This window comes from Neopelma chrysocephalum, unplaced genomic scaffold (genome assembly GCF_003984885.1).
Source record: "Neopelma chrysocephalum unplaced genomic scaffold, ASM398488v2 Primary Assembly neopelma1_22, whole genome shotgun sequence".
Taxonomy (NCBI): domain Eukaryota; kingdom Metazoa; phylum Chordata; class Aves; order Passeriformes; family Pipridae; genus Neopelma; species Neopelma chrysocephalum.
In genome coordinates, this window is record NW_020897689.1 from 29,049,369 (window position 1) to 29,069,163 (window position 19,795).

A 19,795-nucleotide genomic window follows, 5' to 3' on the forward strand; every position below is an offset into this window, starting at 1 on the left:
AAGTGCTTGGGGTCCTTTTTCTCTCTGTGATGATAACATTAATGGACCTCTGGTCTAACCTGACCTCTTTAACAGAAGGGCTTTAATTAACACTGCAGTCACTTGTTGCTGAAGTTGAAGAAACCATGATTTAGCTAAACAGCCTTAGACATTTGACAAAGACAACTCAAAACATTCATAGGCAAAACCATATTTTATTATAAAAATATAGGGATGTAGCACCTCAGAGATTTGATGACGGTAAACACTTAGACAGATGTGCTAATAAAAAAAAAATTACAAGCTATTTGTAAAGATATATTTATCTGCTTGTGAAGGACACGAAATAAATTGCTGCAGCTGAAGACACATTAAGTAGAATGGGGTACACTTTATCATACCAACTGCATTATATTCTCCTGTTACTATTTCTCTTCTGCATATGAATATTAGTGTTAAGATACTTAAAGTATGTCCTAAATATATATCTGCTCTGATATGTGTTGATATATATATATATATGTGTGTGTGTGTATATGTATACACAAATACATACTTACATATATATATATGTATCTATGCCAAATCCTTTTATGTCTGAACTGTAGATTGTGTCACAAGATTAAACAGCTTGGTTTTGTAAAACTAAAATAAAACATCTGTTTGGAAAGGCCCTGGCATTATAAGAAATTTTTGCAGGCTGTATCTGCATTCAGTGAACATTAACCCACCTAAGTTTTTATAAGTATTTCAACTCAAAAAATCTCATTACGTACATTCAGAAACTGAAGCTAAAGGATCTGTTGAACTTAAGCAAAGATTTCTCCTGAACTGCAGTTGTTAAGTTTGTGTAACGTTCTCTATGGCAATCTGTTGTTTCCAGTGGCTCATAGTTTTCTGAGCTGTCTTAGCTGTCTCCCTACTTTAAGGTGAAATACATTTTTAAACACCTCATCAAGGAATTATTAGTTTTTCATCACTTCTGTTAAATGCAAGAGAAAAATTTCACCTTACTTATCAGAAAATGTTGCCTGTGAACTTAGTGAAGGGGCCTGGGGCTAGAACAGGGGATCTAGGGATCATAGTCCTTCTTTTACAAGGAAAGCAAGTATCTTTAAGAAATATTTATTGAACATGCAGAAAAATGTGACATCCATCTAAAGAATAAAAATGAGTGAGCATTTAAAAATAATCTACATTATTTATCCCAGGTCTTACAGTCAGGTCTTGGTATCCAGGTCTCTGAGATGCTCAGCACTGTTGTGTGTACAAGACATCCTTGCTTCTTAGATTGAAATGATTCCAGATTCTGTTCAGTTCTGTTTCCTGGTGAGTAGAGGATATATTTACCCATCTGGAACAATCCCTTTATGATCTACCAGGGAAAAACACTTTGTAATTGCCATTCTTTCTTACTGCTGTTGATAGAGAGTGGCTGCCTCATGTACTGCTCACAGCAGCACTGGAATAGCACAGTGGTCTGCTTCTCCTCTGGAAATCAGATCTCTTCATGTTACAGCATAATTTCTGAGTCCTTTCTGTATTCCCCTCAGATAAGATAAATCAGATTTGAATTGTTCTGAGAGCAGGGCAAGAACAGGGAAACAGGGAAAACAGGCAAGAACAGGGAAAACTGTTGTCTTTTTATCAACATACCACAATCTGTGTCAGAGTAATGTGGGCTCTAAAAAAGGAAGGTTTTTTTACTTTATCTGCCTGAGTAGAAAAAAAAATTGAGTAGAAAAATAGCAAATTGCAGTTATGAAAAATTTCACAGTTTTCCAGCTATAACTGTCCCTTAGTAAAATGCACAAACTGGGAAGCATGAGGGATCTAGTTCTGTGGGCGTTCCAGAGTGGGGCAGGTTGGGTGTCAATGCAGTGTACCATTTGCCTTTTGCAAATGGGCTCAGTGAGGCAGAGGGACTCTTGCAGCAATTCCCATTTTGTACATCTTCTTTTGCATAGTTTGTTGCATCCTACTTGGGGCCTTGGAAAGATCATAATTTATAAGCTGCTCTGAGCTCTTAGTGAAGCTTCTGAGATTCTAGGAGTAAGGCTGTTCAGTCTTCCACACAAGGTTATGGATGCAATTATGTTGGACCAGGTCCCGGACCTTTTAGATGTACAGATATAGAGGAAACAAACATGAATAGAAGCTTTTAGAAGAGCAGAGACATAAATGTATACCATATTGGTCCACACATGCAGGTGGGGGTCCTTTAACATCATTATGAATCCAAATGAACTGCACTAGGCTTCCAATGCTTGCCCTCCCTACTCTCATGTTCCCTCAACCACACAGACTAAACAATCAAAGAACAGAATTGCTGTTTTTCAATTTTAGGCCCCCTTCTTTCCCATATGCTTTGTGTTTTGGTTAGACAACTGGCTAAGACTTTAGAGGCTGGTTATTAGTATCCATGTGGATGTAATTTAACTGTCTTTTATTCCAGTCATGCTTTTATTGGAAGTTTAAAAAGATAGTGGTACAATAATAAAAAGAAACAAAGAAAAAAATTTAACATGTGATTCCTTTCAGAAAAGATGCATTATTCTGTGAAATGGTGGACCACTGTGCAAAATGAATCAGGCTATTAAAGAAAAAGAACTAAAAAAGAGAGCCAATCAATAATAACAAGTATTAGTGTCAAACAAATACTAATGTACAGGTTAGACACCACAGACAAAGTTTAAGCTCCATTCTTGCATGTGCTTGTGTTCTTGAATAATCTTATATTTATGGGAATCATCTATGAGATGAGGCACACCATATATTTGCATGCATGCACTCTGTAGCTCAGGCAGCTAAATTAATTTCGAGTGAGGTCTGTTGACTGTATTTGCTAAGTGTATTGGATCCAACAGTGTGGCACATGTGCTTTTTATGCGGAATGAGGCAAGATCCCATATCCACACAGTTTATTTCTGATGAAATATCATCTTATACATTTGTAAACATTGCTATTTCCCTCCTAAAAGTTCCTAACATTGTGCATAATTTCATCAATTTCTTGCATAACTATTTCTGACATAGCACGTACTTGGGCATGCAGCACATGCACATGTAGCATTTAGTGAGGCCAGCATCAGCTGTGCTCTCATGGAATGATGGGTTTGCTTTTACTTATAGGGATTTTGGGCTATGGAGTGACCAGTATGCTATGTGGAGGTGGAAGGGGCAGAGTTGTGCCTGTTGGTGGGAGACAGACAGCCCCCTCGTGGCACCCTCCTGAGGAGGCCTATGGGGCTGCCTGTCCCTCCTGTGTGGCTGCTGGCATCTCTGGGGCCAGGACTAACCTGCCCTCATGGCAGGAGCTGGGAAGTTCAGTCCAGCCTTCCTGAAGACAGCGTCTGTACTTTAACAAACAGGTCCTGGGAGAACTGAGCTGGATTTTCCAGTTTTGGATGCTTGTTCCCATCTGAGAGAGCAGTTGCTGCTTCTGGCTGGCACAAGCTGCTCTCTGGTCACCTGGTGATCCCAACCAGGGAACTGATCTGCCCAAAACATAACCATTCCTCAGCCCAGCCACTTTTTAGCGTGAGAACATCATGCCTATGCCAGCATAGTGTTAGGAAGGACTGGCCTAGGGTTAGGTGGTATCTCAAGGGACATACTCTCTGGAAAGAAATATGAGGCATGCAGAGCACCATAAACCCAGGACTGCAGGGAGTTCCAGGTGAAAAAGACTTACAGTTAAGGCCAGGGTTGTTGGTTGGCTGTTTCTTCTCTAGGGTATTGTATGTATGATGGGTGAAGTGAGACAGATTTAGCTTTATTACTTTGCCTATTTAAATGGAAAAGGTATGCATCATGTAAGTTGCATTTTAAACAATTTTTGGTTGACATCTTTGTTGTCTCATCAGTTTTCCAGAGTTGAGTATAGAAAGGTAAAAATATTGATTGTATTTTTTTTCTCTTTTTATGATCTTTTTTTTTCAGTGCAAAGAAAAACTTAAAGATAACAGATCATGAGTTTTCTCATCCTTTTGAAGTAGCAAATGTCAAAGCTTATAAAAACAATAAAAAAAGAAATCAGGATTGTTTAAAGAACACAAACATCAAAACTCTATATTTACAAAAATCACATTTTTTGAGAGAAGGAAACACTATTTAATTGAAAAAACACCTGCCATCCCGCTGACTGAATTATACAATGGTTTGGTGACAGTTACAGAAATGAAATCCATAAAATCTAGTTCTTCATGTCAAGCAGGCCACGTTATCCCATGTTTTTCCAAGCAGAGCTAACTTTTAGTGCAGGATGTCTCACTAGCATGCAAGGCTTATTTTGAGAGCTTTCTGAAAAGCTGACATTTGGAATCAGTCCAGGATAAGTGTTACTGACCCTTTTTAGGCTGAATATTTATTAAGTAAGCCCAGAGGATTTTTAGCTTGACCCTGTCAAATTTAGCAACAAAGATTGTTGTTGGATGTTCTGTTGTTGCTGCATCGGTGTTTTTGCTTTCAGTGTCTATAAATAAATTTAAAAGTGTCTTTTTTGAACATATGGTGGAATGTTTGCATGTAAGTAAATGAGACAAAAAGTTCACAGGCCTTGAATTTTTAATTACAGCTAGATAAGCTTAAAAATAACATGGTTTATCTTGACAATCAAATATGTTTACCTGTTTCCTCCATAACTTCTGAAGTTTTCTCTGCAAGAATTTTTTTTTTAAATGCCTTTTCTTTACCCTGGAGGACAAGATAATCCAATGTAACTTGCCTAAAGCAAGGTGTTGTTCTCAAAAGAAGAGGGTTGGCAGGTAACTTGGATACGAGATGGTTTAGATGCTAGCAAAAATCTGTCACTGAAAGTACTTTTCAGCGTCAGAGATAGAAAATAGGAATATAGGAATGGCAAAACAGACACCCATCTAAGTTAGGGTCCTCTCTCTGATGTTGGTGAGCCATGGTGAGCAAGATGAAAGAAGAATAGGGCTTAGCGCTTAGTGAGCAGTACTTGCCTGGTGTGCCAGCCAGTGCTTTGGGGTATAACATTCCCTGAGCTGGCAGTCGCATCTGTAAGATGCCACAGTTCCCTGCAAACTTTTGTTTCATGAATTTGTCTGGTTGCTTTTTGAAACTGCTGGTATCCACAGCATCCCGAGGCAAAGTGCTCCAGAGCTTAATAACACATTGCATAAAGAGCCCCTGCCTTTCCCTTGTTTTCCACCTGCTACCTTCTCTGTTCACACTGTTCCCCAGTTCCTGCACTGAGGGGACAGTCCTCCCATTGTGCCCAGTTTGCTCACCCTGTGACACACATGTGATTTATGGACCTCTGTTGTACCCCTACTCGGTCATTTCATCTCCAGTCTATTCTATTTAGGGATTCCTGGTGGGGAAACTGTTCCATACCTTTGATCATCCTTGTGACCTTTTCTTGAACCTTCCCCAGTTCAAATATATCCTTTCTGGGGTCAGAGGAACAAAACTGCATAGGCTATTCAAGGTGCAGAAATAATGCAGTGCCATACTAATAACAACAACAATTTTTTTGTCTTTTCTTTAAAAATCCCACTGTTTTATTTTTCTTACTGATGGCTTCCTGATACAAGACCTATATTTATGTGAAAATATCCACATAAAGGATTGCACTCTAGAGGGGTAATTGTCTTAGAAGCCATCATTTTGTACCAGTCTGGAGAGCTAGACTAGACCAACTTAGCTGAACAGTAGCAATAAAAAAATAATAAGAAGAGTTTCTGTCAAGAAAAATAGGACAGGATTTCTTATTTATTTATTTATTTATTTATTTATTTATTTATTTATTTATTTTTTAAATCCAGAATTAAAAGAAACACTTCTAGGGCAATTCACTGAAATTTTCTTTTCATATTTTTGTTTCAAAAAGTCTTACTTGAAAGTTTCCTCTGTTTGTCTTTTTTTACATTTTAAAGAAATATTATAGTGGTTTAGAGAGGATTCAGGAAGTTTTAGGCCAGGAACCTTACATTCAGACCTTGCAAAAGGCTTTGAACTAATGAAATAAAGTGGGAGATCATAATATGTGTTTGCAGTGGGAAATTGTGCTGGACAAATCCTTGGACTTCTTTGAGTATGTTAATAAAGTGCTCAGCGGATAAAGAAAAATGAGATAAAATTTATTTAGACTTTGAAAGACCTTTGACAGCAGCTATTAAAAAATTAAGGCATCACTGGCTAAAAGTCAAACAGTTGTTATTACTGAAAAAGTGGGAAGGAGTCAATTTCCATCCATGATTAGTTTTCATTATTACAAAATTCTAAGAGCAGGGTCTGACAAGTTTTTGTACTAGGGCCAATGTTTCATGTATACAGTAATAACTTGGAAAGGATGGTGAGCCCAGAGGCAGTAAGTCAGCAGATGGCCCCCAAATAATTTAGGCTAGTCAAGATGAAAGAAGTAGATAGGAAGACAAAAACTGGGAAAAAATTGGTGAAGCTTAAGTAATCTACTCATAGCAAATGAAGTATGGCTAAATGTAATTTATAAATTCAGTATTAGTTATAAAATGAAGGGACAAATACAATGCAAATGTACAGAAGTGTTCTGTGCACTGTAGACAGTCCTATTTTACAGGAACTCAAGAGAAACAGTGAAAAACATCTGCTTAGCATGTAGCTACTAAGCTGCTACAAGTAGCGTATGCATTAGGGAAAGTCCTACCCACACAAGAAATAAAAACTATTCAGGTAGTCAAATCACTTCTTTTAAATTGAAGAAGTCCCTGAACCACATAGGTTTAAAAGACAAAACATTTATAAAGAACATAATTTTGAAGATGTTGCTTCCCTTTGCATAATTATAGTCGTGGTAACAGCTAGAAAAGTGTTCTGACTGGTGAAAACCCTGACTTTGACTAAATTAGTTTAATTATCATTGCAAGTTATTTGAAGATTATAAAGATAACTATCTTTTGGTGTACCAATACTACTCATAAGTTTGAGAAAATTCTCACATCACAGGCTTAATTTACTTACGACTTGTGAAATTGTTTCTGTTTTGTGACTGACCTGTGTAGCAATATAATCCCACTGATTGTCAAGTTAGGGGATAAAACCCATTTAGAATTTGTTTTTCCTCAATATGTAACCTTGTGCATGTCTCCCTTCTACAAACATTTGAACTAGTAAAACCCAATATCGTAAATATCCAGAGAAAGCAAACATAAACCAGCAAAAAACAGCTGTGAAACATTTGTTTACAAAGTTGACCAAATATTTGCAGACTTTTTTTTCACCCCCAGTATTCACTTTCCTGTGTAGGCACAGAGGTAGCTTTACTTCTTTATGTAGGCAATACTTTTCACCTAGAGAATTCCAATCCCTTTTACAAACAACAAGCAACACATAAACTTCAATTACATTGCTGTCAGCTGAACTGCACTTGCCTGTGGTGTGAGGTAGGCATGGCATACCAATTAGATGCAACCTTCTTTAGTTTTGATAGTGTGCCAATATTGTATCAAAGAGGCAAAATAAATGTTAGAAATGGAATTTGACCAGCAGACTTGAATCAACACTCTCACTGCAATGAACAACATCCCAGATCTTTTTGTGGCTGCAAATGGCAAGCTGCAGCACCTCAACAAGACCCTCTGAGTGATTCACTGGGCCAGGGAGTGGTTGCAGCACTCAGAACAGAAGTTCATCAGAAGTCCTGCAGTATCGTACAGACCCCTTCCAGCTTTCTTTTAATGTCAAAGAAAGTATGTAAGGCATCAGAGAGCAGTCACTCTGGATCATGCATGGGGCACTCAGTGTGTCTTCTTTCTTTTTCTTTCTTCTGTTCAGGTAGATTTGCTGCAGCTTGAATCAAATGGATTCCATTTGTCAGTTTTCAGGGTTGATGCAGTATCTTGCCTTACATCTTGATTGACTTTTCACTCTGTGCTTTTTCCTCTGCAGCTGCTCGCAATTCTTTATTGTAAGTTGTCACAGATGCAGACTTTGACTCACATGCTTGCAAAGTGAATCAGTGGCAACATCTGTTCCCCCAGAGGGATGGGTGCACCAGCATTGAACCACACACAGCGCCAGTGCCTATGGAAGCTGGTATTTCCTGGCTTGCATTCTGGCAAGCATGTTCACTAAGGGGAGGGGGGAAAAAAAATCAATCCATGCTTCTTGCTTTTGTGCATAGGTGGGAAGATCTCCCCTGTATTCAGAAAGACAGGGTCAGAGAGAGGGAGTCATGTGGCATTAGTACAAACAAGCATCTGAAATTTTCAATTAAATCCAAGGTTCCCTATATGGTTATTGCAGTCAGAGATGGTATTTTTAATGTGTGGCAGATGTTCCAACAACCTGTAAGAAAATATTTGTTATTAAAACAAAAACATTTTGTAGGATATGTTTCCCCCTCTGTTGCTTTGGTGGACCTGCATGAGTGTACCTGAAGCTGACCTGTGTGGACATTCCATGTAGAATTGAATGTGGGGTTCTCCCAATCTGCAGTGACATCTGCAGTCTGACAAATGAAACATAGTGGGATTTTGGGCAGTTCAAAAGAGATCGTGTGTGAGGCTGATTAAGAATCAGTTTCAGTCCTAAATCATGGCCTGGGTCTCTAGTTCTTCTATGATTAGCTGTGTATTCTCCCTTAAAGACCACCTCTGAGAAACTCTCAAAATTCAATGGTAAAATGGGAGAAAGCCAGAGATGAATGTTCACATCAGGAGCTGAGGAACTGTTTTATGAGGAAGGATTAAAATGAAGGGAGGTTTACCAGAATGGCTTAGTTTCCCCTTCCCTCTATTAGTAATACAAGGAATACTGCAAATTGTGGGTGAAGTGATTGTGAAAAAATCGTGGCAAGATGTGGTTTCACATCCTCTCTGTGGCTGCCCTCCTACATGGAGGTCTCAGTGGTCAGTGGAAATGTCCCTTTAATCCTGAGAAATCACAGGCTGGGAGAGCAGGCTGGCCAGTGTGAGACATCTTAGCCTACTTGTATTTTGAGGCTTTAAACTTCTTGTTTCTATAGTTTTAAGGACAGGGATGCATAATGGCAAGACAATTATTCTCCAATACAAAATCTTGAGTGGAAATATCTTAATTCTTGGTGTGAGGAAATACAGGGCAGGCAGCGTGAGATCCCCGTGGTTTTCTGGTAGGATCTGTGCTGAGGGAATCACGAGGGAGTTACCTCTTTACCAGACACTGGTTTACAAACAAGAGGTCATGGTACTTAAGAGGTGGCTTGATAGGAAGTTGATTGCAGGAGTAGGGCTTGCAATCAGAAGTGGGGTCATGAGCCTGTAAGTGCACTGGGAAGTGAGGTCATGAAAAAGTTGGAAAAAACTGGTGGAAAAAGTTGGGAAACTGTCCAAAGTTCTGTGTTTGGTGCACTGTTGCCCTTGGCCTCTCTTACACATTCCCATCACTGAGTCCTTGACTCTTCTACTGAGGATTAACAAACCTTTCCCGATGCATGAGAATATTCACTTGAATCTCATTTCTTTGGTACAGTTTAAAATAATTGCCAGCAGGCTAACAACCATCTCTTTTGTCAGTGTGAGGAAAAACCTGGGAACTTTGTGATCAAGGACTATTTCTCATTTTCATGAAAGCAACAAGAAAGGTTTGAGCCACAGGGGAGACATTTAGAGTCAAAGAATAGAACTTGCCTCAGCAAAGCTATAATGCATATACACACACCAACCAGTAAAACTTAGAAATCACAGTCTTGTAGCACCAGACCAGATTCTCTCTGAGAATGATCATGCATAAGAAATAAGACTTAATAGCTATTTGTAATTAAAAAAGGCTATTTGTTTGTATGTGCAGTTCTCATGAATCCTGTTTTTTCACAGTCTAAATAAAGATAAAGTAATCTTTCACATTTTCCTCTGTTTTCCTATGTGCTAATAGAGAAAATAAGGTAAAACACCTAAAAAGGTGGTGAGATACTTAGTTAATATTAAAGCATTGGAAAGGGAGATTGTTCTATGCAAGCAAGAGAATAATTTTATATGCTGTTCAGTCCTTTGTCTCCACAGTATTTGTGACCATGTAGTTTATGTTTTATTAGGAATATTTTCCTGAATGTGTGATAAGATCCTTACCTGTACCTATTAACAATGTACTCTTATAAGGGGGCCTTAGAGGGGGTTTCAGGATCTTCAGGAGAAGCAAGTGAGGTGCAGGATTTCCTTAGAACTGCATTTAATTTACAAGCAAAATTTCTCTCCATATCTCTGAAAGTTTAAATGACACCTCTTAAGCAAGAAACAATAGAAGCATCTCAGTTTCCTCATCTTGAGTAATTATTTTAATTGAAATGTCGGACTATGTTCTAATTCCTACGCCAAAATGTCTTGCAGGCACAGAGAAGAGGAATTATTTGTGGAATGCAGCACCAGCCAAGTCTCAACACACACAATGCAAAGAATTGGCATAGGCTCACCTGGTTTGCGTGCAGGGGAGTGTTGAAGTGTAAGTTTGACCGGTTCTTCTTTTTAATTCTTTTCGTTAATGTTACAGAACAGCAGATCCGAATTGTTCATTGCCTTCTTGCTTTCCACATTTCTCATAGTCAGAATAACTGCAGCTGTCAGTGGGACTTATCTTGTTGCAAACTGTATCGGACAATCTTCTCCCCTCTCTCTCTCTCCTCTCCCCCTCCCCTCCTCCTCCTCTCCCCTCCCCTCTGCTCCCCTCCTCTTTTTCCCTTTCCCTTTTTCACCTACCTTACAATAATCATGTTGACTTCTACAATTTTTTGTAGTCTGGAGCAGTTGCAACTAATCAAATGTATCACTAAGGCTATGCAAAGAATTTATTTCTTTTCCCTCTGGCGATGTGGTTAAAAAAAAAAATCAAGATTTTGGTTTGGATTAAAATAAATCTAGACTTTTTTCCACTTTTTTCTCCCTAAGGAAGGATGAAAACTCGAAATTACATTTTCTTGAATGAAACATTCTGTTCAACCCAAAATGAAACATTTAGTTTCCCAAACGTTTGCAAGAAAAGCAAAGGAAATGAAGGGATTCACAAAACTGGAAAATGAGGAGGAGGGTTTGGACACTTTTAACCTATTCCAGAGAACTCTTCTGTTTTGTCACTTTTCAACTTTGTATAAATATTTATTGGAACACAGAAATGAGCTCAGAGGACTGTTCCAACTTGCAGGCTACCTACGCCTCCTCTTCTATCTATTTCCCTTGAAGATTTAAAAAAATATTTAACAAAAAGTAGACCAGAAGGCAGCACCTTCCCCCCATCCCTGTTCTGAAGCACAGCAGAGGTAAAGATGAAGGGTGAGTTTACACACACCTTCTTTACATGGCGTAGCCTTTAACTACTTCTAACCTGTACAGCTCACTTTTCCTGTGCTACCAAGCCCCTGGAGCAGAAAGTGGTGAATTTTAAGCCAGATCTCTGTTGCAAACATCCAAACCATCAGGTTTTAGTGGGGCTCCCCCAGTCGCTTCTGTTGAAGCTCTTCTACCCCATACAAGATTTTTAAGAACTGAGACAACTAGAGCAAGTAAATGTGGCTCCCTAACCCCAGCAGGTAGGATGCTCATCTGAAAGGTGAGGAACTTGCAGTTCAGCTGTTTTTTAAGTTAGTGAATGGCCAGTGAAACTAGATAGCAGGACAGATTGAGACAGATGTCCTGCCCTGAATATGAAAAGAGTTGATATTATTAGTGAACTTTTGGGAGGTTAGGATCATTGGTTAAATCTCCTCTGGCAGAGGAAGGGAACCCATGTTTTCTCACATCTAGCTGTTTTCCACTGCTACAATAGCAGTTAAAAGTATACCACAACTAATACTCTCCTGAGTCTGGCTTTCTTAACTTTTCTTCAAGCCAAAATGATTTGGAGAATTTGACCAGCCTGCTCTTTGCTACATATATTACACGACAGATATTACACCAAATAAAAAAACCTTCTTGAACGTATGTGAATTTACAGTACAAGTCCAGAGCAAACAGTGGGCTGTTTAAGGTGAAATTCAGCTTTTCTTTCAGAAAGCTCTAGAAATCAAGAAAATAGATGGCATTTCTCTCAACACAAATAGAGTGGTCCATAAGCAGCAGATTTTATAGGTACCATATCTTCTAGGTATAATTTTGTACTTGGTCTAAGCCCTTGACCAAATAATCTTTGCTAAAGTTGCTTTCAGTGTTTGGGTGTCTATAGAGAGAATATTAAAGAAGAATAAGAGGAAATAGTCACTTCAAACTACTTTACTTATGAGGATGAGCTGAGAGAGGCCTGGCTTAGGCTTGAATAGCTTTTCCAGAATTGTACATTTCTATGGTGGCATAGTCATGAACATGGAAGCTTACTGTGTTTTCCTGACACAGACAAGGAAAAAGGCTGAGACCAAGCCAATTGCTCTGCATGGAACTAAGTTACTCATCCTTTAGACTGTGGAAGCTTGCAGTCTACTTCCAATTCAGTTTTAAGAGTTCATTCTTGAGAAGAACTCTATTGCATTTTTGTAGAAAATGGTAGCCATATATGTGGCTTTGTAAATGTAGATGAAGAACTTTTGCTGGCAACCTCAACTTATGCTCAGAAAGTCTATTTAAGTTGAGGAAGCTGCATTAATAACCATCAAGTACTAGCATTCATAGCTTGAGGGTAAGCAAAGGGAGAGAGTGAAAAATGAGATTTTTCGTTCCAGGTTTTTATTAGAGCTAGAAAATGAAAAATAATTTTGAAAAAGTGAGAAACCTTCATTTTGTCTATAAAACGCCAGAAAATGTAGACAAAAGTTAAAAGGGAGAAGCAAGCTCTGATCAAGTGTTCCTTACAAGGTCTCCACTGAATTTTCACTTGGGTAGCTGAATTGAGGACACTGGAGTAGACTGTTCCTATATTGGTGACCCTAAATCACAAATACTTGTTTGTGTTTGTATTTTTACTCGTCCTGTTTTGCAAGGACTCAGCATCAGGACTTCTCTGTGGCATTAAAATACAAAATTTCCATATATTTCAGAAAAGATAAACAAGAAAATGGTCTTCTCCACCTTTTACCACCATGCCTAAGTAGATACACATAATTTACTTTATGTTTTAGATTGTATATATGTTTACAAAATATTAATGTACATGCCAAAAGTCACATACTCATATGTAATTATATTATAAAACCAAAATAATTTAGAATTGATCAAAACCTTTCATTTGACTTTGTGAGGTTTCAATCTCTTTTAAAAAACTCTTTAATGGGATAACTTTAAAGGAAAAAATTCCACTTTAAAACAAGAAAGAGAAAGAATACTGAAAATGTAAAATGAAACACTTTGGTCTGTCATTCATCTTTCTAAGATCTCGCTGCCAAAACTATTAATTAAATTTCACCCTTCCTTTCCCTGCCCCCTTGCAAAAAGTGATTTTCAGCATGTAAAATACTCACTGAGGATAGATAACCTAATCTACCCTAGAGACCTTATGCTGCACTCCTTTCTCTAGTTTGCACATGTTGTGTTTGCCGTTATTTGCGTGCTCAAATAACTGCCCTGATATTCATTTACCTGTTGAGCTCTGAACAGAAATCTACAAGTCATGCTCTTGTTTAAACTTCAGAAGTTCAAGCACAAAAATCTATGATAATCATATGCTATGACTACTGCTGAATTTGAACAGCTGCCCTAACAAATTTCCAAAATCCCAGTGAGCAATGCTAATTTAGCTGCTGGTAAGGCCAGGCTATCCTGCCTTCAGTGACCTGCCTCCCATAGGTCTTTCTGTTCTGCTTCCTCATGATCAGCTACACAGGTGCTGCTGGATCTACTGAACTTCAAGATTAGGTCTTTGTGCTTGCAGAGGAAATTGGATTATTTTTTGCACATTTGTATGCTTGTTTTTTTTTCTGCTGTCAAAAACATTTTTTACCTGAGAAAGAAGGAGTTAATAAAAATAGGCTTTCTGCTCTTGAAATGTCAGCCGCAGCTTCTCATCACCCCATGAAAAGCCCTCTTGTTTCCTTGCTCAGCTCCTCCTGAACTTCAAACAGTCCTATAATCCCTTTGACCTTAGAAGGTCAAAGATATATAAAAAGTATCATTCTTTGTGTAAAAGCACATTAATCATTCTTACCTAGCTCTTTATTCTCGTTTGAGGGCCCTGTGATATTTTAATTCAAGAACCATCTTCTAGCATTAACATATATAATTTCAACTCTTAAGCAGGTAAAAGAGGAGGAATCCTCTCTGTCCCCACTTTTGCTGACTCCCTGAGTACAGACATCTAATTTATTTTCATGATTAATTTAATTGCATAATTTTAAACATTAATATTCACTCAAAATGCACATACATATGTCCAACTGTACTATAAATATTGTTTAATTAAAATAATGAGTGGAAGCAGATTTTTAAGTATGCTGCTCTCCATTTCTATGGAGTTGGCATGACTTAAAAGTCCTAGGACTAAATTCTGATGTCAATGCAAATCTGGAGTTTAATTTAGGTCAATGAAAAAATACTTCTGGACTTCCAGCTGAAGATAAAATTTGTTTTCCTTGAAGACCTGTATCCTGCAGTGAAGGGGGAAAGGGAAAATGAAGCAACTTCAGACAAACTTAATTAACTGTGTGGAGCCTGTCAAAGGTCAGGGCGAGATCACCACGGGAAATGCAAGTGCAAGACTGAAACAACATTGGCAGTGGGAGCAGGAGGGCAAAGACAGCAGAAATGAGCCTTTCATGCAGGCATGGCTCCATGCTGGAGAGCCACCCGTGGGTGGGGTGTCGGGGAAGAGCTCCTGCCTCCTTAGGTCCTGCCTCTGACAAGCAGCTCAATATGTACTGATGCCAACAGGCAGTAACAGGCACATAACAAAATCATTATGCACGTGCTTGGTGCACTGCTGCATCAGGCCCAAAATTCAGAGCAGGCTCCATTCAGATGGTGGAGCGGGCTGCACTGAAGAATTTTGGAGTTGTTTTGAGCCTGACTTGTGCTTTCATCTCATGCTTGATGTTCTTAGTAGAGTAGCTTTTTTGAACTAAAATATCTGAACTCTAGTTCCATGAGCACTGTTGCGACTGGTGTTTGCATATTTGGAGCAACTCTACATGAGATGCTTGGAAAGGGAGTGCACAGAAGCCTTTCTGAATGGTGTGGTTCAAAGGAAAACCACACACTGCAGAACTACATCAAAGTGTCACAGCCGGGGAAAACCCCTCAAGGTGATATATACTACCTTTTTCATTGATTTTATTTTTTTTCTGGATAAACAGAATTTTGTTTATCCAGTGTTTAGTGCCTTGCATTAGAAGAATATAAGTAGCAACCGATTGCTGTGTCAATGTGCCAGGGCCTTATGTTGATATCCAGACCTGTCCCCCTTTTTCTTGACCCTGCTGTTTTGGGACTAGAAACCAATCCTGGGGACATACAAGAGCACAGCAATGTCCTGAAATTTGGGTGTCTGACACGGCTGTTCTCAGCTTCCTTCAGCCTTTCTGGCATTATTCCAAACTCAGCATAAACCACTCACTAATCCCCTTAAACCTTTGGAACAGGCCAATGAGATGATGAGAGAAGGACCACTCAAAATAGATGAAAAATCCAAGGAAAAATTTCCATTTTTAGTGCGCTGTGCTTCCCCAGACAGAGAAGCAAAATGCCTCTCACTGATTGTTGTCTTCTACTGGCTACAGAAAGGCTGCTTCTGAGAGTTGTACAGTTCCCTGATATTTTTACCTTTCCTTCTCTCTTCCCCTTGCCAGGAAGCAAGAGGAGTTGCAGCATCTCTGACCTTTTACTAGTAAATTCTGTAAGGTGAAAATGAACTAAAATTATGGATTCATGCTGGGAAGGCAAGGGTGCACTACAGACAAAATGTTATCTCCGCTGACAGCATGAACTGATGAGCCTGGGCTGCTCATGCCATGGGAAAGCATGTTTTAAGTCAGAGAGAATAGAAGGAAATATTGTACCCACAAGAGAGTTTCATGAGTGTAAAATTCTCCAGCTTCTTAACATGAGATCCTGCCATCAAATCTATCTCAGGCCATCAGCCCTTGACCCTGTCACTTGTCTTCCCAGTCCCTGTCACCTGTCACCCTTGCAGCAAGGCTGCTTTCCAGAGATGTTAGCGATTGTTTGCCTAAGCTCAGACCCACGGCTCCCTTTCCTCCTGAGTTTCTGTTAGCCCTTTCCTCCCCATAGTGTGGTGAGGCCCAACCTCCTTCCTGCTGCAACTGCCTCTTCTCTTTTCCCAGTATCAAAATTCAAAAATCCCACCACTGCCACCCACCAGGACAAATAACCACAAGGGGTTCTTTTCCTGAATCCTTGCAAGGGTGCAGCACTGTGCCTTGGTGCTGTCTCTAGGTTTTTTTTATTATTATTTTTCTTTTTGTCTTCTATTATCTTTTAATTTTATTTTATTTTCTGAAGCTTCAGCTACTTTTATAGCTGACTTCAGGCACCTCTGTACTCCCCAGGGATGTGATGAATTTTAACCTCCTCCCTTCTGCACTGAACTTGGCTTTTTTCTATTCCCCTGCTATGCACTATTTTGGCCACTGAGCCAATTCACTGTACAGGAGGGACTTTTCCCAGATCATTTCTCATATATAAGAACTCAAAATCACATTATGAAAGATGTATATTTACTGTTCCTGGTCAATAACTGTTTCTTTGTTCAAGTCTTGAGGGGCTTGGTGTCCTAATCCTGCTAAAGGTACCATCTGAGCTGGTTATGAATCCCCACCTGGCTCAGACGTGATACTGGGCATGAATTTCACTAACTTACCTCCCAGAATTTGAGAGAGGTGGGTTGATAGTTCAAGCCTGATTTGTGATTCCAGTCCAGCTTGGAAAACCATTGAAATCAAACCCTCCCTTAAGGTAGAAAGGACAGAACTCTCCTCCAGACATTTGTAGAGGAAAATATGTAGTTGCTTGCAGGTTTATGGTGGGGGTGTGTGTGTGTTAAAAAGCATAAAACGTAACCTAGGAATCGTCAGGCCAGGTGTTTTACCCGGTGTTATGGGTTTCAGGGTATTGGCAAGCTGCGATGCTCTTAATGGACGTCCTGGATTTCCTGCTGGGACAGAGAAATGGGGCATTTATATTTTAGTAAAGAGCATTTCCAGATACACGTGCAAAAGAAAGAACTGAAGTGATAAAGGCTTTGGTGAAAACTACAAAAATCTCTTGTTTATATATTTGGGAACAATGAATAGTTTATTCTGGGTACTTCGATGCGCAGGAAGGGTTCTGTCTGAGCCCTCTTGTTTCAGTGAGAGCTCTGACACACTGCCTGCCTTGTCCTTGCTCAAATCCTTCCCAAAACCGAGAAGAGTGAACATGGCCTGAGACATGCCCCACTGTGGCAATGGATTTATGGAAAAAGTCCTGCCAAAGATGGACTGGTGAATCAGGAGTTTTTAATGTTGTTTAAACATGTCTTAAGATGGCCCTTTTGCATTTCTGCAAAGTCACTGCTCCTTCTTTCCGACACCCTCTGTAAAGACCCCTATCTCTCAGGCAGGAGTGTCCTGGGAAGATGTCCTAAGGTGTTCTCGTTGGCCTTTTGTTAACCCTTTCCTATTGGCTGTTAACTCCCTACCTGATTGTTTTTTCTGTAAGACCCTTCACCTGTAATTGGTCCCCTTTGACCCTCCCAAGAGCTTTATAAACCCCTACCCCACATTAAACTTCCTCTTTCGTCCGTCCCTCCCTGGTGCTCTGCGTGTGTGCTCCTTGCGGGGTCACAGGGCCACGTGGTGGGGGGCAGGGTGGATGAGCATCCACCTTTCCAGGTAATGGACTGACTCCCAAGGCCTGAAGGTTCCCCCCTCCAACTCATTCACCGTACCCCACATATTGAGCTCCTACCTGTTTCTGGTAACTATGAGAAGTAGTTCAAGAGAAGGATTTGAAGTATGCTCCTCATCCAACCCTTTTGCTTTCTTTACCTGGAGCAAAGCTAATAAGTCTGCCTGTGGGAAAGGCTTTTCATCCATTACAAAGAAGCTTGCTGGAGGAAGTTGACGGTTCATTGGTATCCAGGAAGAGGTTGATTTCCTTCTTTATAAACATCTCAGAATAAGGCTATAGAAGTAATAAAATATTAAACCTCCACCTGTTTAATTTCTTGGACACTCTGTCAGAAGAGAAGTGAGAGAGAAAGTCAAAGAATCAACAGTGTGCTACTGCATACAAATTGGATTATTTCTTCAGAAAGGAAAGGAAAAAGTCAGTCTGTGAGTATCCTTTGCAGGTAAGGAGGAACATCACACAACTTCTTGCTGTTAGATTCACAAACATCCACCCAGCCCAATTTCCTTTACTGGAGGGGCCAAAAACTTTCTGCTTCACAGATATTAGGAGGTGATTAAAGAAAGGATCTAGTACAGGATCTAGAACTTATCAAAATTACCTGTGACCTTGTAAAGATCTGCCTTTGTGCAGCCTGGAGAAAAATCTATTTATAATATCTGCCTCATTTTTATTTGGTTTCCTAATATTAGTCAGAATCATTTTACACCTGTCTTTTAGTACCCTGTCATGGAAAAATTGTTCTGAATAATCATGACCCAACCAACAGCGCCTGAAGCCAATTTTGCTTGAGTAGCTTTGAGCTGATTCAGCTGATTGTAGTACTGAAGAGGACAGTGCTTTTCCATCAGTCCCATATCCAGTTTACAGAGCCTTAATTTAAGATATTTGGGAGTGTTATAGCACCCACAGCTTGGATGCTTCCAACAAGCTTGGGCATGCAGGCAGGAAGCATCTCGCCTTCTTTATCCGATGCCACTGAAAGAGCCAGCAGATCCAGCCAGGGTGTGGACAGGGGAGCTACATTTGTTCGTGGGGTTGGGCTTCTTTTGCTCAAGAAGAAGTAGTTCATGTGGAGAATAAGGACCTTCCATTCAGGAGATGCAGACAAAAGGAAAGGCAATGCCCTCATGACTGCCTGGGGTGGTGTACAGTCATTCTGTGATATTGCTGAATATTCGGATGTGTAACAGGGACCATATGCTGTGCAAGATGGCACCTGTAAAAATCCTCTCTTGGTCAACAGACTTGTTGGACTATGAAGATCAGGATGGAATTGAGAAGGAGAGGTACGGTAGCACAGGAAAGTATCACAGAAAATATGATGAGACTGGAAAAATAATGTACAACTTGAACTGTTAGCACTGCTTTGTGCTGATGCTGTCTGTTGCTAGAGTGGGAAATGTCTTTTGTAACAAAACAGAAAAAGACATCTTTTGCTTTGAGTGTTCAAGGTGGGTCCAGGATATCTACTGATAGTTCAGGGCCTCTACTTGAATCTACATGAAAATGCTTAAGTACAGAATGTAAAAAGAAGTGCAAAAAATTTCAGCCTAAAAAAAATCTCCAAAATTGGGAGAATTTCCGATGTGGGAGAGATGGGTTGGCTTAGAACTGTAGGTAGGCTGGATATTGATAGTCATCCCAGAAGACTCAGGAGCGACTCTGCCATGTTCCACTGGTCTGAGAGGTAAAACGCATGCAGTAGGGTATGAGTAATCGGGCCCCCTGATGAGACACAAACTGGAATCAGGTGGGATAAAGGTACTGCAGTCAATTCTAATCTGGGAAATAGGATGCACTTCACCAGAAGGTCTGGTCAAGAAGGTCCTTAGAGGCTTAACCACAAGATTAGGGACTATAAACTGCAGAGCATATTCTGGGATAGTAGATGAGATAAGGTTTAAGCAATGTAAGACGAGCAGGTCAGGATTAGGAGAAAGAAAATTATTAAAGGTCAAATCAGAAGCTTGTGCAGAAGGGCCAAGAGCTAAGTAGGGAATTACAAGTGAGGTTCAAAGGCCAAAGCACAGACTGAACAGACAAGAAGCAGTGTATGCTGAAAATATACATAT